This window comes from Canis lupus, chromosome 21, assembly GCF_003254725.2.
Source record: "Canis lupus dingo isolate Sandy chromosome 21, ASM325472v2, whole genome shotgun sequence".
Lineage (NCBI taxonomy): Eukaryota > Metazoa > Chordata > Mammalia > Carnivora > Canidae > Canis > Canis lupus.
This window is the reverse complement of record NC_064263.1, coordinates 44632457-44656154: the sequence shown is the minus strand read 5'-3', so window position 1 is coordinate 44656154 and position 23698 is coordinate 44632457. Positions and strand designations below refer to the sequence as shown.

Sequence of the window (23698 nt, the reverse complement as noted above, 5' to 3'; positions counted from 1 at the left end):
AAAGCCACTGCCATTTTTCCCCCAATTCATTACGTAGTTGCTGCCCCACAAAGAGAAATGAATTCGCCATCAAACGTCCATACTTCAGTGTCAGCAGACAAGCAGAAATGAGTTCATGATTCATGGGGAACTTGCAAGTTTGGACTGCATGTTGGACCCGTTTCCAGATTCCTTCTGAAATTGGAGCCAATCGTTCTGGGAAAACCATTTGTGATCTAAACGATGAAAATAGTACACTGTTGTCTGTTCAGTGTTCTCGCTTGAAAGGTGTCCTCGGGTTCCTGAGGACTAGGAAAGCGGCTAAGGTCACAGTCACTCAGGACCACATCCTTAGCCCTCAGGCCAGTCTGGGGGCCAGGGATCGCATTGTCATCTTCTCATTCCAAGCAGCTCTCCAGCTAAAGCAACCTTTGTAGATTCCCTTCACTTTTTTTTTTTTTAAATAAAGCTACCCAGAGATGTTTTTATTATCAGCCGAGCTACATCCTCTGCCTCCCCTAAAACATCTCAGGGCCTCACAAACGTAGCCTACTTAGGTGCCTCAAGGTGTACGGTGCTATATCTCTGGAGCACCCGACGGGTATGCACAGCCAGTGTACCAAGCCCCCACCACAGGGATCATCTTGCTCAATTTTTCACTTTACACATGGAACACGCTGTGCATCAAGTTGGTTCAAGCCCTTTCCCAAGATCACAGAGTCAATTAGTGGGTGAGAAACCATGTGTCCTGGCTCCCAGTTTCTAAGCTTACGCTCCCCGATCTTCTCCTTGCCATTCCTATACTGTCCTGTGAAGGGCTGCCCACCTCCCCCCACCCAACCTCTGTTGTCAGTGGGCTTCCACTGGTTCAGACACCGAGAGGCGCTGGTGGAGGTTGGGCTGTTGGAGAAAGAGAGAAGCAAAGAGGGTGTTGACGTTATCCATGGGCGGCAATGCCCCCATATTGCATCTTCCACCCAGGAGTCTCATGATGAAGCAAATTAAGACTTAATCTTCACATTGAGGATGGAAGACTTCAAGGCTTGGGGGGGCTGCGTCGGTCACGTGGATGAACAAAGCAGGGCCCGAGGGCACCACAGGGCACACTCAGCCCAGCGAAAGAGGCGGCCACACAGCTCCAGCCAACCACTGCCATGTGCAAAGCTGGCTTGCGCTGCCTCTTCCTCTGAGGTTTTAATTCAGAGAAGACATCCAGGACTGTGTGTGAATTTTTTTTTTTTTCAGTTTTAAGTGGTACAGGATATTTTGTTTGAATTTTTTATACTCTACGTGTCGAACACAAACTAGCTGTGGGAAGCACTTGGCAAAGAGTTGGTCATGATGGCTTTGGAACAGCACCTTACCTGGAAAGGAAACACGCCTTTAAGTGCTGACAATGAAGTGCAGGGTGACACGACCGTCCAGGTCGTCTCTCTCCTCTGCTGCCCTCGACATCAACCACTTGGTTATTCCAGACCCTCATTTTATCTTGCTAAAAGATCTCGGCCCAGTTGCTTAAACGTTCCTCTCCACTTGGTGCATTTAAACACGGGCCAAGCATGATCCTACAGAGTTTGTGGGAGTCAAGAGGGCAGCGTTTGATAAAGAACATGAAACAGGGGTGGCCAGAGAGCAAACAAATCCTGCTGTAAGTACATGGCATACCTTCAGTTATTATCTCCAAATAAACCCTGGTAATGAGGTTTGGGGTTCCCCTCGGTTGCATGTTGATGATGAATTCTCTGCGGAACTGACTCCAACCCATTAAGCAAGCTTGCTCCTGCCACCGTGGCTGTTAATTTGACAGGACACTGTCACATTAAGTAGAACAAACATGTTTTCGCCCAGTCGGCCATCCAGAACCGACATGGCTGTTACTCTAACAACTGGATATTGATTGGAATCACTCACCCCTTCCGACCCTCCACTGGGAGGTGGGGACCAAGGCCCGGCTGCTTGAGGATTTGCTTCTTTGGCACACGTGGGTAGCATGTTAAGGACGGCCACAAATTTTAAGCCGTTTAGCTCCTTGTCATGTTCATCCGTCAGACGCTGTCTCTGGTTCTCATTTTCATCAGTGGGACAATAGGCCCTGAATAAATCACTCCGTGTATTAATTTTATGGGTCTACACCTCCACGTGGGAGGAGCATTGTTTTCAGCATTTACAGCCCTATAAATACACAGCATCAGAAGGCACAAAAAAAGAATTCTATAGAAAGTCCAAAACGAGAATCAGAAATGTAAAACCCCTGGATTTTTAAAATTCAAAGAAATTCTCTGGCCCTTTTTTTTTTTTTTAATCTGTGTGACTGAAAGACATAAGACATCCACTTGGTTTTTGAATTACTGACCCATTTGCCAGATATGATCTTAAAGTCTTCCTGTAAATCAAACCTGCTAGACTAGAATTTATGTTTAACTAGTTTTTAGTTTCTGCTTATTTATTTTATTTTATTTTATTATTTTATTATTTTATTTTATTTTATTTTATTTTATTTTATTTTATTTTATTTTATTTTATTTTATTATTTTTTAGTTATTTTAAACGTGCTTGTTACTCTACGTGCCTACTGTTTAGCAGAGTTGGCGTCTCACCCAGTAGTTGATTTATCACAGATAAAATGTAACCTGTGCGTTTCCCTGTGGCTCCGTGCCCACCTGAACCTGCTTTGTGCCCTGCCAACGTGCGTTAAATCCATTAGGGAATCTCCTGAATGACAAGGACCTTAGAGAACATTTAGTCGAATTGTTGATCAGTGTCCTTTGCCTGTTCTGGAACATTCCTAAGTCATCATCTGATATTTGCTTGAACACCTCCGGTGATGGTAAACTCACTACTGCCCTCGAGGATTCTAGTAAAAATGCTGTTTTACTTGGCAAAAATATGTTGACATAAGCTTCCATGTGTTGGTTACAGATCCTCGGTCATATAATAGAGGTTAAATCTCTTTTCTGTATGGCATTCATTAGAATATTTGAAAATAGATGTGGTGTTCTTCTTCGGTATCCTTCAAACTGAATGTATAGGTTCTTTCAACTGTTTCTCCTATAGCAGGGGTCTGCAAACTGTAAATCCAACCTGCTAGAATAGAATTTATGTTTACCTAGTTTTTAGTTTCTGCTTATTTTATTTATTTTTTAGTTATTTTAAAGGGCCACCTTTATTATTTAATTGAGGGCCACCTCTAGACTGCCACTTATGCACGTGAATAAACTTTCATTAGAGCACGTCCGACTATTTACGGATTACCTGTGGCTTCTCCCATAATTCTTTCACAGGAATGGCAGACAGAATTGGTCAGTTGTGATAGAGACCTTGTGGCCCACAGAGCCAAAAATAGATTTAATTATCTGGTCCTTTTTATATGTGTACAAAAAGTTGGCTGCCCCTGCCCTACACCGTGGCAGGTCAAGTCCCCTCATCATCTTTATTCCTTCCCAGATGCCTGTCAGTTTTTCCCTCTCCAAGACTGTGACCCTTCCAAACTTTAGAAGCAGGTGTCCCTTCTTTCTGTATATTCTTTCTCCTAATGCAGCAAAAATCTGCTGGCTTACAAAAATTTCAAGGCACAAAGCCATCCTCAGTTAAACTAGTGAGATTAGCCTCTAAAGATAAGTTTCTGTAGTTTTCCTCCAAATCAAGTCTTATTTCGATGTCTTACGGCTGCTTTAAAATATATTTTGGAGGGACGCCTGGGCGGCTCAGTGGTTGAGCATCTGCCTTCGGCTCAGGGCATGATCCCGGGGTCCTGGGATCGAGTGCCCCATTGGGCTCCCCGCAGGGACCCTGCTTCTCCCTCTGCCTGTGTCTCTGCGTCTCTCTGTGACTCTCATGAACAAATAAATAAATCTTTAAAACACATATATGTATGCTTTTGAGTCGCTATTCTTGCATAGCATTGTTCTAGACGCTACAAAATACTAAATAAAATAGTCCTTCCCCAAAAGAGTTCATGCCTGGTTATATAGAGGGAGAATTTACAAAATAACTGATTTTACTTCTTTATCTCCCTTCATTGGATTACCCTCTCCACAAAGGCAAAGAGCTATGCCTGCCTTGTTCTACTGTCTCCCTCATGCCTGGAACAGTGCCTGGCACATAGCAGATGCTCAGAATACATTGATTGGATGAAGGAACTAGTTAAAAGAGAAAGATAAAATATCAACATTTAACTAAGGTGGTTTTTTTGTTTGTTTTGTTTTTTGTTTTTTAGATAGAGAGAACACATGAGCAGGGAGGGGCAGAGGGAAAAGGAGAGAGAATAAAATCTTAGGCAGACTCCACACTCAGCATGGAGCCTGAGGCAGGGCTTGATCCCACGACCCCATGATCATGACCTGAGCCGAAATCAAGAGTCGGCCGCTCAACTGCCGGAGCCACCCAGGTGCACCTTAGCTATTAAATTGTGTGATGCAGATTATATGAAAAATCTGAATTCTGGGTAGAGATAGATCAACACGATGAGGACATAGAGCTGGATGGAAACTTTGTCGTGTAATCTAACCTCCGTCAAAATGGAAATTCTGCTTATGGTCTGCAGATTCATATTTCTCATTTGCATCGGAATCTTCTAGTACACTTTTATCAAAAACAAGAGATTCCTGATACCCACAACTGACCCACGAATTAGATCTCTGAATGTGGAGCCCAGAAACTAACAGTTTTCAGCAAGCAGTGCAAGTGAATCTCTTGAACCCTCCAATTTGAGAACTACCACTCTCAACAGAAGGTGGCCCACCTCTACGTGAACACCTCTAGCGATGAAGATCTCATCCTACCGGGGACCAGCTTCTATGTTTGTCAGCTTTAGTGGTTGGGAAAAGTATTTTTCAGGCTGCAATCTGTCCCCTAGAATTTCTGGTCGTTGGTCTCAGTTACGTTCATTAAAATCATAGAGAACAAATTTTATTTTTTCTCTTCCCCATGACAGCCCTTCAGATGGGTGAAGATACCTATAAAATTCCTTCTCTAAGCTAAACAGTTTTGGATTGTTAAATCCTTCTCTAAGCTAAACAATTTTGGATGCTTTAACTTTGTTGTTGTTCATTGGCAGAACCACCCAGGGTCTATCAGTTACTCCAGGATTGAGTCTCATCAGACCCATTGGAAGAGGAGAAGAGGAGACTTGCTCATAAATCATGAATTCCTGTTTCCACATCCTTGCTGCTCTCCTGACAAGTTCCATATTCCTCAATATCTATCTTAAAACATGTCTCCCAGAAAAGACTAGTTTAGTGGTCAGGCTGCAAGTCACAGAATCAGACTTTAACATTAATTAGCTCTGAAAAAAAAAATAGCTCTGCAACCCAGGGTGATTATTGTTTCACCTTTGTTAGCTTCCATTTACCTGTTTTTTAAAACAGACTGAAAAAAAATCACTGGTAATATTTGTAAAGTATTTTAGGCAGCAGTTGGTATATGGTGAACTTTCAAAAAATGTCGATTACTACTATTACCCTCCTGGCGGAATGAGACCATTTCTTCCCAGGAATCCTGTGAGTGTTGTAATTTTTTTATTTACATTCCCGTCTCCTGTGGCAGGTGCTGAACTTCTCAAGGCGGGGACCACATCTGACTTATCTCTAGCCACAGCTTCTAAAGGCCCACTGGGGAGAGCTCAAATAATCCAATACTCTCTAAATAAGTTTTCAACCTTTCCAATATTTTGTGTATTGCCAACCCTCTACGCTGAGCCTCGAAACTAGGCCAACGCTAATAATACACCCAACTCTGCGGGCAACCAGTTGATAAAAGGCACCTTCCCACCAGCCCGGGTGGTGGTAATTGTCTCAGATCCAGCTTCCCTGCCCTTGCCCTTGCTCCTGTGTTGAGTCTATATCCGTCTCTTACACATGATCCTCTGGCTTGGTCACCAGGCTTTCATTTTGCGCTTGCCTTGTGGACTCAAGGACTGGGTTTGAGCTTGCTCTCTGCTTCCCCATGCTTCTGACCCCCGGGAGCAGCTACCCTGCCTGCCTTACTTGCCGTCTCTAGGGCCTCGAGCTGCACCCCCTGTTGGACATCTGGCCAGCATTTTAGCCATGCCAGAGAAGAGCAAAGCAGAAGAATGAGAAAGATGCCACGATGCAGGGCCGGCTACACATCGGTCTGCTCCAGCCTCACCACGTCCTTTTGGTTTCAACCGTGTGCTATGCAGTCAGAGGGTGCAAGTAGCACATCATTAATATTTCAGGGATTATTATCGGTGATGAAGTGCGGATAGAGCTGGCTCAACCGAGACACGGGGTTATGTAAGTAAGTCCCGGAAAATGTCATCAGTGTCAGCTCCAGAAGTCAGAAGGGAGGATGACGGTATCGGGCCTCAGAGCAAACCGCAGGTGCCGAGTTTGACCTCCTTTGTCTTTGCTGCGGTGGCCCGACGCCCAATCAATCTTTGAACGGGTGTGAGGCTTTGCACAGAAGAGGCTGGCGCGGTCCAGCGGGGCGGGCGGGTTGATGGAGAGTGAGTGTGGCATTGCTGGGTTCAGATGGAATTAAGGATTCATGAGAGCACAGGCAGGCAGGCAGGCAGGCAGCCCTGAGCGCAGACACAGTGAGTCACAAGGGAGTCCCGGTGAGCCTTCGGGTCCCAAATAAGCAAGGAATTGCTTTCTGATGATGCCAAACTATAAATATCATCACCTCAGAAAACCAGCTTCTCTTTCACAACGTCAGGAACGAGCGAAGTAAGACTGCGAGGCCGGATGTGTTGGTGGGTAAAGAATATGAAGAGCACTGGCCCCCCCGTAGCCACTCTGGAAAGAATGGTCAAGAGGCCTAGTTTTCTTAAGCTATTATTTGAACCGTATTCTAATCACACTGAGAGTCGTGCATGGGATGCAGACGAGATCCATCTCTCTGTGTCCTTACTGGGTGCTAAAAGCTGAGGCGTTGGCTCTGGCTGTGGCCCTGCCCCGGGGTTGCTGGCCGCCGAGCATCACCTGCCCTCAGCGGAGGACACTGTGGTCTGGATTCGGGGTGATGCTGACCCCTCCCCTCCTTACACTCTTCCAGGTTTCACTCTCTCAACGGAAGACAGAAAGCTGGAGCATAGTCATTAATTAGATTTGGGCCAGAATTTTCTGAAAAGCCTGGGAAGGAAGCGTGTCCAGAATCCTTGGGCCTGTCGTCTCTGACTCTGCTGTGCTGGTCACTTCTTGCGGCCTGTCCCCCCGGGGGCTTAAGGACTCGGTGCTTACTTAAGTAAGTGCTTAAGTAAGTAAGTACTTAAGTAAGTAAGTATTTAAGTAAGTACTTACTTAATCCTACTCACACCCCATGAGGGGTTGAGTCCGGGCACCCCGGGAGCTGTCCGGTCCTGCCAGGGCGGCCCTACTTTCAGCAAAGTGGTGCCCTAGTAAGGTGTCCAAATAGAGGAAGTGGGATCCGGCTCCTCCACGGCCGTGCTGTCCCCCCTGGGTGCCCCGGGGGGAGGTGCTGCACCTTTGCACACTCCCGGGAGGAGTGTGAACACCCGGAGTCTGCCCAGACACACGCGTAACCTGCTCCGACCCTGCAGGCCGCGGCTGCAGCTTGCCAGAGTGTGTCACACAAAGGGAAGCAAAAAGACCTAATTTGGGGACACAGGCTACCACGTAGGGCCTGCATCAGCACGGCCGCACTAGACTCTAACGTTTGGAAGCTGATTAAACCAAAGCAGATCTGAGCTGTGCACTACGTGACCCGAATCCCATTAAGGCGACTCTGTGCATCATCTGGGAAGAGCTCATCCACTTTCTCTGAGCTCTTCCAATTTCTAACTGTTCTGTCCGGGGTTATTTGTTGACTAAATGGAAGGAGGCAGTGCTCCTGGCTATTTTGTGTTCCTATCTTTACAAACATCAACCAAAAAAAAAAAAAAAGATTCCAGCACCTAACCAGATGAATGCAAATAAAACATTATCTCTTTGATTAATCGCAGCAATATCACAGAACATTCATCTTTTATTAAAAAGAATTGTCGGCTTTCCAGAATCTGGGGGGAGTTTTATTGTTTCCTCCGTTTTTATGGTAATGTAAAGGAAAGCAGTGTTACATCAATCTAACACTTTTCTTTTCCGTGGATGTAATTTATACCATGTAAACTTCGCAGCTTCCTTTCAATGCTCTAAAATCACGCTGTAGGCTCCTCATCTGGGATTTTTATTACATAAATACAACTCTGAGTTTAGACTTAAGTATATATATATTTTTTTTTCTCTTCTCTAAGAAGCATTATAACTTGGAAGGCACAACATGGATATATTTTTATTGTTTCTATCTTCGCTCACAATATGCCCATACATCAGAACCAGGTTTGGGCTCTACTAAAATCCATCTGTGGTTATGACAGATGTTAATGAAAAAAAAAATCATACAAATTTTTTTTCCCCAGAATAAAAGCCCGTGAGAAATAGCGTGGAATCTGTGGGTGAAAATAATAATTTAAAAAAGTTGCTATCTAAGAAAGCACACGGAATATCAGAATAGCATTAAAAGCCCTGAGATTTAGGGGGAAAATGTCCCTCCTGCAACAAGGTGTTTATAGGCTCACCCTATAAGTCCATTCACCACCTGGCCTCAGTCTGTCTTCTCAGGCCTCCTTCCCTTTCTTACCCACCCCCACCCCGACTAACCTACCACTCTAGACTCTTTGGTTAATCCCAATTCCCTGAATATATGTACTTTCATACCACCTTGACATTGCCCATGCTGTTCCCTCCATCTTCCCGCCTTCTCGTTTCTTCTCTAGCTGCTAAGAGCTACTTACTCTTCCAGACTCGACTCAGCTATCACCTCTCCAGGGAAGCACTCCTAATGCACACTTTGTTGACTGTACCCTCCTCACCCAGCACAGAACACTATCAGCACCTGGCATGGCTGGCACAGTTTATCTAAGTCCCTTAACTACCCTGGCATGGTAACTGGCATGAGCATGAGCAGTGAATGAATGAATATGCCAACCAATCAATTCTCAGTGAACAGGCCTGGAAACTTTCTTCAGCTTCTATGACCTCCTCTGAGTCACTTTCCTGTTTAAATTATTCTTGCCCTAATTTTGCAGTGAACCCAGCTGTTCATTGGTGGTTCCAAAGCTCTTGTCAAGTCCTGCACTTGTCCTAGTAATATCTATATTTTTCCCATGACAAGTCCACAATATTTTCTTTGGGAACTTCTGACATGTTTTTAGAATATAAATTGAGCACCAGACTGAGTAAGAGTCAGGAGACGGACAATCTGGTCCTGAATATTCTACTAAAAATGTACTGCAAAGCCTGAGCGAATTTTTATCCCTTTCTGGGTCTTTGTATCATCTGTTGTTAAATTGGGAGGGTGCCCGGAATGTCTTAGATCCCTTGCAACTTGAGAAAAAGAGCATGATTGATCATGTTCTAAGAGTAGCCCCCCTGAAAGGAGTAATTATAGTTTAATAGAGACATTTCATCTAATTAATATTTATTGATTATTATATATGATTTTTTTTCATTTGTTCTAAGATCTGGGGATACAGCAGTAAGAAAAACAGTGGAAAAAATGCCATCCATGTAGTTTACTTCCTGGTAAACTGGAAAATAGATGATAAACAACTCGTCAGTGTATATGTATGCATATATTTATCTATTTACCTAACAAATCAGGGGGTGGTAAGAGCTATGGAAGGAAAAATTTCAAAAACAGATTAATACAGAGAGTGAGACTGTAGTTGAGGTGAAGGTGGAAGGATAGATGGTTTATGGTTTTATATAGTAGGTCCAGGTTTATGATATTATATATTATGTCCTGTATGTCCAGAGAGATGGCCTCACATATACAGTGACAACTGAGCTGAGAGAGAGGGGTGTTCCAATTAAAGGGAACAGCAAGTGCAAAGGACCTGCGGTGAGAATGTGACTGGTTTGCTAGAAAAAGAGGTTGAATAATGTGAGAGGATCAGAGAGGATGAGAAATGAAGAGGTTGGAGAAGAGGAAAGAGATCTCAAGGGCCTTGTCGGCCGCTGTGAGTGCTTGGCTTTGAATATGATGAGAAACTGCTGGAAGAACCAAAGGAAATGAGTGACAAGATCTCAGTCAAAATCTTGGAATGCCCCCCCACAAAACGGCTGAGTTGAGAACAGACGGGAGATGGTCAGGGCAGCACACACAGAGAGAGGCTATTACAAACAATCCACATGTAACAGTGCAAGAAAGTTGGTCTTGGGCAGAAGCAGGGGAGATGAGAAGCTGTTGGATTCCATTTTTACTAGAAGTTAGTGCTGATAGAATTTCCGATAGGTGAGTCCCGCACAGAGTGGGACAAAGAGCTGTGACCGACTACAGCATTTGTGGCCTCAGCAGGTGGAAGGTTAGAGCTGGCACCCCGGGAAGGCTGCAGAACGAACGGGAGAGGCAGGGGTAAGTTGGTGAGAACACTCAGGAGTTTCGATTGGGACACGAAGTCTGCGAGGCCTCATACATCGAGTGGTTATGTCACGCAGGCCGTTCAGCTAGATCCTGGAATTCCAGAATGAGTTCTGAGTTGGGGACATACATTTTAGAAAGATCGAGATAGAATTACCTTCAGACATAGGGGAGTAGGTGAGATCACCAAGGAGTGAACATGGACAGAGAAAGAGTGGTCCAAGACAGAGTCCCGGGGAGCTCTAGGAATGAGACGTTGAGGCGATGAAGGGAGACGGCCAAGGAGCTCGAGAAGCGGTGATCAGTGAGGTAAGAAGAGAACCGAGAGACATTAGGTCCAGGAGCCAAAGGCAAAGAGTGTCTTAAGAAGATGACAGGCGATGTCAAATGTCGCTGAGAGGGAAGTGTGGTGGAACTTGAGTCAGCTCTCGCTTCCTATTGCACTCCTGGGAGTCTATTTCCAATCAGGGTCATCCTAGACCTTGTGCCAAGCAGGGACCCCGTCTTCTCACCACGGTCTGTATGAATTTGCACACTCTGCGGCTACACCGGGCAAAGCCTGAGAACATACCCATGGCAGCCTGAGCCAGCTCTACAGGGCCAGCAGAGCCTTCCGGCAAGGCCTCTTAAGTCAGCATCATCGGGTGCCCGGGCCATACAGGGTCTGTCTCAAGTGCACACCAGCACTTCTGCTCTGTCGCAGGCCCCCCACCCCACAGTATTTCTCATTCTCAATGCAAAGGTGCAAAGGATGACATATCGACCCTGCTCTCCTTTTGAAAAACAATCAGGTTTCACATTTAAAAAAATTGACACTAGTTGTTCATGTTACTGCTGTTATTATTCTTAACCGCTTATATTTACAAGTACTAGGTATCCTTTTAATCACTTTAACGTGTATGATTTTGTTAAATCCTCACAACATCCTATGTGACTGGTATTACTATCACCCTGCCCGCAGATGAGGATAGTAAGCCCCAAAGAGGTGAAGCGGCTTATCTAAGGTCAAACAACAAGTTAATGGCAGATTCTGTTGTCAAACCCAAAAGTCGTCTTCTGGAGGTCTCAGGCAAGAAATAAAACGGGAATATTCTGTTTTCCCAAACGCCCTGTTCCCTGGATAATATATGTATTTTGAACTCCGTTCCCAAATGCTCCCTTTTGTAATTCTCAAAAAGGTTAAGCTATCTGGAACTAGCCCCAGAATTTTCCTGATGCTTGAAATGAAGCCAATATCTACATTTTCTACCCCCTTAGATGGTTATGCTACTGCTTGAACAAGGTATCTCATGATCACACTGACCAGTGAGTAAAGAGCCATTTGAGTGGTGGCCTTCTAGTCCTTCAGGATTCTAAAACTGATTCAAATGATTACCAGCATTTCTGGAAATGTGGCCATATGATAATTAGCTTCTGGGTTTACTTTTTTGGGTCATATGCCGAATGTTAGACACCAGACCCCTGTGACTAAGCAGTAGTTAGAACTTTACTAGCATCTTGGTTATGAGAAGTATCTGTTTGGTAAGAAGTAACAGAATTCTTTTTCTTTAAGTGAATGGTGGCTGAGATGACTGTTTTAAAAAAATAATAAATCCATAAATTTGAAATGTCATTTGTTAGAGAAAGGATCATTCAAATTCCTTAGTAGACAGAGAGACTGTTTTTTTTTAAGTTGTCCATGCTATTGAAAAGCAACCAGATTAGAGCCCCTCTCCTCCTCCTAAAAATAGATATACATGCAAATTTAGGCTGTAACTTTGTCTCCTTGTTCAGTGAAAAAAAAAATCCATGGGAAATCTTATTTCACGGAGAATGTGGCTAAATAACACTAAATCTCTATATTTAATGGACACCAGGATGTGTTGTGTTGAACTGTTTCCATTTTCCTCTGTGCTCTCCATTCGCTCTGACACCCTGGATCACTGCAGGCAGATCTGGGAAGTGTTAGGGAAGAGAGGGATGCTGAGTCATCCGTAGTCTCCTCTGGCCTCCTCAGTTTCTCACCCAGAACCTTCCACAGACCTTTGAAAGTAGTCACAGCGGGATCAGGCTTGTGGTCTCTACTGTGGTTTACTACGTGTGTGGGGGTATGTGTATGTGTGTGCGCTTGCACACATGAGAAAGCAGGACCACCAGCTCCCGCGGGGAACAAGCCTAAGTTCCTTACTTCATTAGCAAAACAGTCTACCTAACAGGGCTTCCTGATGCAGTTGGAACCTGTGCTCTGAGCCCATCTTTCCTTCTTCAATGGCATGAGGTAGCAAAAACATGCTGAGAGGAGTCCAGGAGCAGCAGCTGGGTAGCTCTGGCTCAGAGTCTTTTATGAGGTTATGGTCAGAATGGTGACCAGTCCAGTCATCCAAAGGCTGAGGATCTGCTTCAAACCTCCCTCACAGGGTGATGGAAGGAGGATCTGGCTCCTTGCTGGCTGCTTCCTGAAGGCCTCAGCTCCTCACCAACACACCTGTGCCTTGGACAGCTTACGTACCCTAGCAACATGGCATTTGGCTTCCTCCAGAGCCAAGGATCCAAGGGAGCAACTAAGACATCATGCCGAGCATCAGGGAGATGATACATCATCATTTTCTCTGTGATCTATTCACTGGGGGTAAGTCACTAAGTCCAGCCAGCTGTCAAGGGCGTGGAGTTGAGCTCTACCTCTTGAAGGGAGGAGTATTAAAAACTCCGTAAACATATTTTAAATCCACAATGAGATCCCACCTCACACCAGTGAGAATGGCAAAAATTAACAAGACAGGAAACCACAGTGTTGGAGAGGATGTGGAGAAAGGGGAACCCTCTGCATTGTTGGTGGGAATGTGACCTGGTGCAGCCACTCTGGAAAACTGTGTGGAGGTTCCTCAAAGAGTTAAAAATAGACCTGCCCTACGACCCAGCAATTGCACTGCTGGGGATTTACCCCAAAGATGCAGATGCAGTGAAACGGCAGGACACCTGCACCCCAATGTTTATAGCAGCAACGTCCACAATAGCCAAACTGTGGAAGGAGCCTCGGTGTCCATTGACAGATGATGGATAAAGAAGCTGTGGACTGTGTATACAGTGGGATATTGCTCAGCTGTCAGAAAGGACAAATACCCACCATTTGGTTCGACATGGATGGAACTGGAGCGTCTTATGCTGAGTGATGTAGGTCAGTCGGAGAAGGACAAACATTATATGGCCTCATTCATTCGGGGAATATAAAAATTAGTGAAGGGGAATAAAGGGGAAAGGAGAGAAAATGAGTGAAAATATCAGTGAGGGTGACAAAACATGAGAGATTCCTAACTCTGGGACATGAACAAGTGGTAGTGGAAGGGGAGGTGGGCAGGGGGTGGGGGTGACTGGGTGATGGGCAATGAGGGGGGCACTTGGCGGGATGACCACTGGGTGGTATGCTATATGTTGGCAAACTGAACTCGAATAAAAATTACTTACTTACTTACTTACTTAATTAATTAATTAATTAAAAAACCAAACCAAAACAAAAAACATATTTTAAATCTACGACACTTAATATGCTAGAAAGTACTCTAGGCATATTACCCTGCCCCCTAACTCTATGAGTTTAGGGATTACTCTAGTTCCCACTTTACAGATGAGGTCAACGAGGCCTCAAAGTTTCAAGATACTCCCAGGGATGTGGTACTACTGGGATTCCAAACCAGCTGAATAATTTTGAAACATCAAAAAAATTTTTTTCCTCAGTAGAAATCTTTTTTTTCAAAGAGTAAAAAAAAGAGAGAGCATGTGCATGTGAGTGGGGCGAGGGAGGGGGAAGAGGGGCGGAGGGAGAGGGAGAGAGAGAGAACCCCAAGGGGACCTCATGCCCAGCGTGGAGCCAGACATGGGGCTCAAGGTCACAACCCTGAGATCACTACCTGAGCCGAAATTAGGAGTTGGGCACTTAACCGACTGAGCCACCCAGGCGCCCCCAGTGTAAATCTTAACAAAGCTTCCTTCTTCTTTTAAATCGATGATCTGTACATAGAATATTTGGTAATGCTTCAGGAAATAGAATTTTGAATTATGCAGAACATGTCAATCTCTGACATTGTCAAATAATTAAGAATGTGCTACTTCTGAATCAGGACCAATTGTGACAGGTCAATAAAGTCTACAGTATTTTACCATGTGAGTTGTACTTCATTCTCAAACACCATCAGCCCAGAAGCATAGTTTTTAAAATATAAGAAGTTTATTTGGGAATTTGGCCATTTTTTCAGTTTATTTACCCAGGATGGTTAAAAGTTCTAAGAGATTCCCATAGAGTCAGCTGCAAAATTATCTCAGTGTCTTTTTCACCCCCTCTATCTTTTATGGTCTCAGATTTATTTCCAATTATCTCATCAACGTGGGGGCTGGAGTCGGGGGGAGCCCCACCATGAAATAACTCACACTGCCATTTAAGAGCTGCTTTCCTGCCAATAATGGCCGGGGTTTAATTTACTAGGGAATAAAACTGCAGTTGTTGACCGAGTCAGAGCAGAAGGGGGAAAGACTCAATGATCCGGATGACGGCTTCACTAACAGGCAAAGAACAAATGTCAGCAAGATATTAATCAAATAAATAATAGATGAGAGGTAAAGAGGGGGCAGGGAGGGGAGGAAGGAAGGAGCATGAACAAATAAATGAATGAACAAAAGAATGAATAAAGAGACGTGGGTCTGAACCTGAAAGAGGGGAAGAATGGGCTTGGCATGATCTGCCATGGGGTGGAGAATAATGGTCTCAGAGCTTTGTGCAAAAGCCTTCCATGGCTTTCTGCTGTGTAGAGCAAGGAGCAGCAGCCTGCTGCCTAAACTGCCTGACTTCCGCTGCTGGTCCCCCAAAGGGGCCAGCCTCCCACCTGAGGGCTGGCAGTCGGAGCCTCCTAGCAGCTTGACTAGGAGCTTGTGTCAGTCCCAGAGATCCTTCTCTGGGGCTGACACACTTCAGTCCCACAGAAGGACCTTGGAGACGTTGCCCTGAATCCTTTCCCCTCTCCAAGCATCCTTTGCTGCTCTTAGACAAGTACAGTTTTTATCCTCCTGTGTCAATAAAAGGAGCTACTCCCATTCAAAGATACTGGACCCACACCTCAATCGTCTATCTCGAAGCTAAAGATAATTTAGAAGTTCATCAAAAATATTGCAATGAGGGTTAAATGAGATAAAGCAGGTACAGCATTTGGCATAGTATCAGACACTGTCAGCTGCAACCATTGCTATTACTATTGCTATTATTATTATTATTATTAACTATATTTCAGGCTTTAGGAGCCCATTATTCCATCAATTGCTCCAAAGTTCAAAACAAACATGTAGTTCAACAGATAAAAATTAAAAAAAAAAAAAAAAAAAAAAACAGGGATCAAGGCTATTGAAATCTTCAAGCACACTCAGTAAATGGCACCTCTGTAATCACCTTAGGGTCCGAACAAATAAAGAAGAACAAAGCCAAGGAGCGGCAGATGGATGTCCAAGCATGACATTTTGACAGATAAAAGTTGGGCTGGGCCAGCCCGTGTGTGCACAGAGAATTAGGCAGGCTGTCCGCCCAGGTTCAGCCCCACGGCGTAGGGGCCGGCCTCCTCCTGCCCCACAGGGGGGCAGAGCCAACGCCCGGAGGAGCCCCGCAGAAAGACCACATCAAGACCTGGACCAGGGCGGCTGAGCTGAGTCTGCTGATGCCTCATTCATTCGTCACAAGTGTATTAATCAGATCACTCTTCCTCCTCCAGGTCAGAGTCAGCAAGAGGCAGACCAGGGGAGGGTATATACGCCCCGAGTGCCTCCCACATAAAAGAAAGCATCTCGAGGTAGGGAGGAGTGTTCCCCTGGAGGAGTGGTTTCATAGAGAAATCCTGACCATTGCAACCCAAGGTCCCGGCCCATCTGTCCAGAATGTTGGCTCTGGGAACAAAGACACAAAAGGTCACTTTGAAAGTCATCACACCCTCTAGGTATGGGATATGCCCTATAACAAATTGTTTCCTTTACGGATGCATTTTCCTTTTTTTGCAACATATTCTTATGGAGGGGTTTCCTACTTTCTTTCAGCCTAAGGAGTTGCTTCATAAACAAATGATAACTAAAGCGCTTAACCAGAGAACTGATTGTAAGAATAGTTACCACAGTCCTGGAAAGCCCTGGACTCGTAACCTGAGGATCTGATTTTCAGTCCCAATCCAATCATTTTCTAGCTAAATATCCTTGACTGGTCATTTAAGTTAAATCTCAGGCATCAGGTCTTTCCAATGCGGAAGATGGTCTCATGTGATGAGACCTAAAATGTCTCATGTGATGCTGGTCACATCGCCAAAGGATATATGTCAAAGCACTTTGAAGGTGTTGTGCACGTAGGTGTGGCATCGCCAAGGGCTTCACACGTATTTTAATTACACAGATAATGAGAGGATCTTATGCCTTAGGAGTTCCAGGCAAAGGAAAAGAAACCATCCAGGTTTTAACAGTATATGACAGTGAAGCAGAGAGGAAAAAAAAAAAAAAAAAGATTCTGTTTTCTCCCACTCGTAAATCCATTAATTTTTCATGATGGGCTTAGCCTTGGAGAGATTTTACATATTAGTTTTTTTTTTTTTTTTATGCCGTCCAAGGGCCGAAGATTTGGGAACCCGTAAGTTGCCAAACAATTGGATATTTCATATAGATGCAAAGCCACTATATTTATCCTTTTCAAAAAAGTCAGACTGAATCCAACACAAGTGTCTTCTTGTAAATGCTTTTCATTCAAAAATGAAACAAAAGATGTGCTGCTGCTAAGAGCCTCAAGGTCTAGAATGCCTCTGCGCTCCTTATTAGAATTCCTTTCTTCAAAATAGGCATTTTGTGTCCCCGAAGGACAAGCCCTGCGTTGGTTCAGCTCTAGGAATTGATTAATGTCGCAGGATGTGATGTATATTTAAGCCAGACTCGTGGTCTATTAGCAATTCACAAGCCGTGACTGTGCACCGTTCTGTGCTCAGCTCCTTTTTGCATCACAAAATGTTTATAAATCTGCCTCCGTCCTCAGAGCGGTATATAAACCCATCAGCAAATCGTGTGTACATGGAGGGAAGGGAAGTAGAAGGTTATGAATTTATCACAGCCGCCGGCTGCTCTGTGACAAATTAAATAGCACCCTGGCCACTGGGGTCCCCACCAGACAGTCGGTCAGAATGAACTGTGGATAGATTGAACCTCCCTTATTGGTGACAAGTCAGCAGCTCACCCAAACATTATAAATCGTACCCCCCAGTCCCTAAAGAGAATTACACCATGCTCAAGGCAAGCCTCTCCTTGCTGCAAGACTGTAGTCTTAGGATTTCCTTAGAAGACAAAGAGCATTAAGGCAAAAAAAAAAAAAAGTCATGAGGCATAGGTGGAGAGCAGGAAACACAGGTGGGTGAGGAATGGTGGGAACATTATCTCATTTCCAGCCCCAGCAACTGCAGGGAGCATTCAGATTAACTGAATATGTATTATATATATATATTCCAGAAACGCTATAGCGTTTCTGGAACGTGAATTCTTTCCCTTCCCATGCTTGGGACTTTAACAGGCAGCAGAAAGTGAACAGAAAATGGGTCCAACCAAAGCGCTCACAAATACGCACTGACCCCTCCTCCAAGAGGTGAGTGTCCAGATTCTGTTTTCAGCAGGATTTAGTTGCAGGAAGACCTCAGTTTCCCTTTTAATCGAAGGGTATGTTGGGGTATGTTGGGGTACCTGGGGGGGCTCAGTGGTTGAGGATATGCTTTTGGCTCAGGTCGTGATCCCAGGATCCTGGGATCTGGTCCCACACAGGCTCCCTGTATGGAGCCTGCTTCTCCCTCTGCCTGTGTCTCTGCCTCTCTCTCTCTCTCTCTCTCTCTGTGTCTCTCATGAATAAATAAATAAAATCTAAATAATAATAATAATAATCTAAGGGTATGCAATTGTATTCAAAATATAAATGTTCAGTGATTGGAGGGAAGATACGCCATGACCAGCTATCCTAAAAGATCCTACAGTCGACTTAAAATTTCATCTTTTAAAGGTTTAGCTTATAAAATAAAGGTATTTCTTGTGTGTTATATGTATTTTATCCCAATAAACAAAGAAAAAGAAATAAGGTATTTTCTCCCAGAGAAGCACACATACGAACTAGAAAAAAGGAGAGGTTTTCTGCAACTGCATTATAGAATCAAAGACTCTCAGAACTGGAAGGGCTCTTAGAAAAATGCATTCACTACAGAATTTTCCAGAATGTTTTTCTAAGTTATAGCTTTTGCACTAAGAAAGGATTCCAAAGTCAGAGTAGTCATTAGTTCTGCTCACTATAATCCAGCTTTCCTTTCCTCTGTGCAGTTTCTACCTTCCAGATAGTTGACTAGGGTCGTGTGACTAGTTCTGGCCAATGAATTTTGAGTGGGAATCAGATGTGTCGTATTTGGGCTGTAACATTTAATAGCTGGTTTGAGACCCTCCTAAACTTCCTCATTTCTTTCTGCCAAAATGATCTGCAATTTTCATGATGATGTCTACTCCATCGGCTGGTGTCCCTGAGTGACTATGAACATGAGTCCCATTAAACCACACTACAAATGTGATGAGAGAGTGAGAAGTGAGAGTATGGGGAGGGGGGGGGAAGAGAGAGAGAGAGAGAGAGAGAGAGAGAGAGAGAGAGAGAGACTTTCCTATTGTAAGCCTATGAAATTTGGTTGTATTTTTTCTATCCGCATAACCTGGTCTACACTGACTGACGCAAAGGCCAGTGGTGTTTGAAGGACGCAGATTTATACAGGTTTCTGTAGCACAGAAATGTTCAATAATAGAAAATATGAATCTTCAAGGCAGGCATATATTGGAAAACTTTCTCACGCGTATTTGACCACAGAAGTTTTTACTTTATTTTAGTTTAGTTTTTGTGTATTGTGCGGGGCCCCGACTGCCTTGTCGAACGAAGAGCACAGTGTTCCACAGAGCAATTAGGGAAAGAACTTCTGGTCCAATGTCTGCGGTTTAAAAAATAGGGAACAAAGCCCTAAGAGATAAAGGTCTTCTCCAAGGTCACATTCAGTCATATCTGGATGCAGCCATGGGGGAGGGGGGGACAGATGGCCACGGTCCATCGTGGACCTGGGAAACTGGGGTAGCTTCACCAGTGGATCAAACGTTTGCGATGTTCTGGCCTTTCACTGGGTCTTTACAAAGCTAACCCTGCTGGAAGCGCCCATCCCCACCTGGCCACACAAATGAAAATCAACACAAAGTTACCCACAGAAACTACATTTTCCCACAGAAAATTAAAACAAACAAACAAAAAACACCCCTAAGAAAAGCTCTAAAGATTTCCCAACCAAGACAAAAGCTAGAGGTAAGTAACACTTTTAAGAAATGTGAGGGAAAATAATTTCTCAGGTGGATCTTCTCAACCAGGACTCTGTAGACTGCTGTGGGGGAAAGGGGGGTGTGTGTGGGGGGGAGAAAAAAATAAAAAAGAAAAGAAAAGGAAAAAAAAAAAAGAGATCAGTTCTCTTGCTAAACCCTGGCAGTGAGAACCTCAAGGACATGTTGTACTCCTTTTCCTTGGGGAAAGCTTTAGCCAAAAAATGAGATTTCAGTCTGAGATGAGGGGGAAACTAATTCACTGAGGCTGTTGTTAAGCCGTCCAAGACATCTCTCTCCTTTGAAACAATTTATTTTGACTGTGGGAGAGGAGAAGCCCTAGTAGAATTTCTTTCTCTCTAACAGAATCACAGAAGTCAGGCTGATAGCTTAGACACTGTGGGAGCAAAGGTCTACCGAAACATTATTTGGATTTAATCACAGTATCAAAGGAAGGAGTAAAACCTGTTTCAAAACAAAAACAAACAACAAAAACCAAAAGCAAACAACAACAACAAAAACACTAAAAAAGTAAACCGCTTCCTGAATATGGATATTGCCAGAAATTAACAAAAGCTCTAATAATTTTTTTAAAAAATTACCTTTGGTAGCAACTCCAAACTGAGTCTCTGAGCTTCACCGAAGCACTTTGTCTCATAGATTCGGGAGGATTCTAAATGGTGGGCTGTGTCTTCCTTGAAATATGTCCCCCAAATGCAGGTTCTCTGTGGCTGGTTTGAAATGACCCAGATTGTATTGGATTCTTCACTGGAGTGAAATGAGATCTTTAGTTAAAAAGTAATGAAGTGTAATTGGAACATAAATAATTTTTAACCATAATAACATTTTGGTCTAGGCCAGAACACTGGCATGTGAATAATTTTGCATCCTGCCCCAGGGAGAGTATTGGTAGACACAGGTGGGGAGCATGAATTCCAAATACTGCCTTGAGGGTTCCAGACATAATGGCGAGGGCAGACAGGCCTCTGGTTTTTTAGTCAAAGAGCCTCTACAGAAAGCCTCCTGCTGCACTGCTCACCCCCATGGAGAACAGAGAGCCCCGCCGCTCCCCCAGCCAGCTGCGGGAGCAGGAGCAGCTCAGCTCAGCTCAGCTCGGGAACCCTCTGCCTCAGCAAACCTCCAAATAATTGCAGGACCCCGCTGGAGTGCCCCTTCCCCCCAGAGCAGGAGGTGCAATTAGAATAGACAGGACTTGGGAAAACATGAATTTAAAGCTACTGTAACAGCTCCCTCAGGGGACTGCAGTACAGAGGGAGGTCCCAACTCAAATGCACTGGGGCGTAGACCACACCTGGACACCAGAGGACCCTCCTCCACCTGTCACTCATTTGCATAACCCCAGCCCTTCAGATATAGGATGTCCTTACTCATGAAAGGGGCTGCTTGTCACGCAGCAGCAACTACGCAATGACTAAGCATCATTCGTCGTCTGCCTCCCGCATAAAAAAGTGATTTATTTATTTATTTAAGATTTTATTTATTTATTCATTCATGAGAGAGAGAGGGGGGCAGAGACCCAGGCAGAGGGAGAAGCAAGCTCCATGCAGGGAGCCCGACGTGGGACTCGATCCCAGGTCTCCAGGATCACACCCTGGGCTGAAGGCAGTGCTAAACCGCTGAGCCACCAGGGCTGCCCTAAAAATGTGATTTAAAAAAAATCTGATTGGAGCCTGTTTCCTGGCTCCTCGGTTGTCTAAACCCCATGAAGAAGTTCATCCCGCAGGAAAAAACAAAAAAACAAAAAAACAAAAAAACCTGTACTGTCATCTTGTCATCTTACCTTCTTTTCTTCCTTGTGGCCCAGTTCCTTCATTTTCTTTTCATCTCTGATTTGATAAATACATTCTAAGGAAAATGTTCTGGATTTAACAGCTCCTTTCTTTCCAGAGCTGGGGCTTCTGCAGAGGTCACAAGAACCATGAAAAACACATGAACCTAAAAAAAAAGAAAAAAAAAAAAAAAAGCATGGATGGAGGGATTTCTGGATTCACCACCATTGATTGACCAAGGAAGAGGGATGTCTGCCAGCAAATCGGAAGCCAGAGCACTGCCTGCAAATCAGTCACCGTCTCACTCCTATATTCATTTAACAGACACATTATAAATGTTGATAAGCAGAACACTGTGCTCGTTACTGACTCAGACACAGAGATGAAAAAGACACATATCCTAATTTACAGAGACTTCCAGCCTGACAAAAAGAGGCAGGCCTATCAACACATATCTATAACACAAAACCCAAAGACATAAAATATGGGCTAGAAGAGGGGCGTGGGTGGGGGAGTGGGTGAAATAGGTAATGAGGACTAAAGAGTACACGTATGATGAGCACCAACTAATGTGTAGAACTGCACACCTGAAACTAATACGACACCGTATGTTACCTATGCTAGAATTAAAATGTAAAACTTAATAAAAAAAAAAAAAACTATGTGATAGAGGTAACAGCCACATACTATGGAATACAGAGAGCACCGCTGATGCGAGCCTCCAAGCAAGAGCCCTGGTTGCGTGCATGGGATGCAACCCATCCCCTGGGGATGGGGAATGGAGTGCGGGCCTGCTGAGCTGAGCAACCAGCCTGGCTGCTGGGCGGAAAGGCTGCCCATAGAAGAGTCTGGCCAGGGCACAGAATGTCAGATCACTGCGTGCTATGTTAAGTTAAGGTGTTTGGAAACGTCTACTACTAACTATCTTCGTTTCCGAGGGCTTCTGTAACAAGTCAGCACCAAGTGGTTAACTCTAATCACAGGAACTTATTCTCTCGCAGTTCCAGAGACCGGCATCCAAATTTAAGGTATTGGCAGGGCCAGGATCTATCTCTCTGAGGGCTCTAGGAAAGAATCCGGCCTTGCTTCCTCCTAGCTGGCAGTTCTTGGCATTCCTTGGCTTGTATCCGGATCACTCCCATTTTTCATGGCTGTCTTCTCTCTGAGTCTCTGGTTTCTCTGCTTCTTTTTCTTATAAGGATGCCAGTCAAAAAAAAAATTAAGTTAAATTAAAAAATAAAAATAAAAAAAAATAAGGACGCCAGTCATTGGATTAGGGCCCCCTTAATCCAGTAAGACCTCTCCCTGACTAATTACATCTGCAAAAAAAAAAAAAAGTATTTCCAAATAAGATCACATTTTGAGGTTCCCAATGGACGTGAAGTTTAGGGAATACTATTCAACCGGATACAGTAATCGATGTGATTTACCATTTTTGAGGCGAAGGTAGGATAATGTGTCACAGCTCCAAGTAGGCAAGCTTTGTTATCTAACCTTTCTAGCTAAAAGCTTCCTAATAAAGACAAGTTCAACAGCTATTTTAAAAGTACCATAGACTGAATAGCCAGGCAAATTTGGAAGGATGAAGAAAGAGGACCGATGACATCACTGCAGGTTTCCAGGAAAGGTTGATAGCGACACTGTTGCCAACGATAACAACACCAAATATTTGTTGAGTGTTGCCTCCAAGCCAGGCATCCTTCAAGCTGCAGGTACTTCGTTAATGCTCATAATAGCCCCAGCGAGAAAGATTTCACCACATTGCAGGTGGTAAACTGTTTGCCACTTGGCAAGTCTTAAAACTGAGGCACAGAGAGCTTAAGTGCCTTGCCCAAGGACCTGGGCACGCAGCGCATCATTGTGAGAGATGGAAAATGAAGCAGGGAGTCGAACTTCAGAGTCTGTGACTTCCGCCACTGCAGTAGAGCTGCCTCTCTAAGATGGTACGTCCTTAAGCCAAGCAAATTAAGGAGAAGAGTTCTTATTACAGCAGAAGATGAAGAACGGAGGCAACAAGCTCGGTTGGAAGCATGGTTAAAGAAATGTTCTTCCCAGCACTTACTTAGGAATCTGAATTGTATTTGGTGCATCAGGATGTGCCTCATACCTCCCTAACAAGTCTCGAAAAATCCAAATATGCAGAATGAACACCCTACTACAGAACAACAATGCAAAAAAAAAAAAAAAAGAACAAC

General features: G+C 44.2%; 1 long non-coding RNA gene across 2 annotated transcripts in view; it reads right to left on the bottom strand.

Annotated features, from left to right (window-relative positions):
• LOC112667761 (uncharacterized) overlaps positions 1 to 21665 on the bottom strand; it is a 102913-nt gene extending 81248 nt beyond the window's left edge. For both annotated transcript variants that reach the window (XR_003141303.3, XR_003141301.3), the window contains exons 1-2: positions 21515 to 21665; positions 20316 to 20481 (exon numbers count right to left, since the gene is read on the bottom strand). This is a non-coding gene — a long non-coding RNA (uncharacterized LOC112667761). The remainder of the gene's footprint in view (positions 1 to 20315; positions 20482 to 21514) is intronic.
• Between the last annotated feature and the right edge of the window lie 2033 nt (positions 21666 to 23698).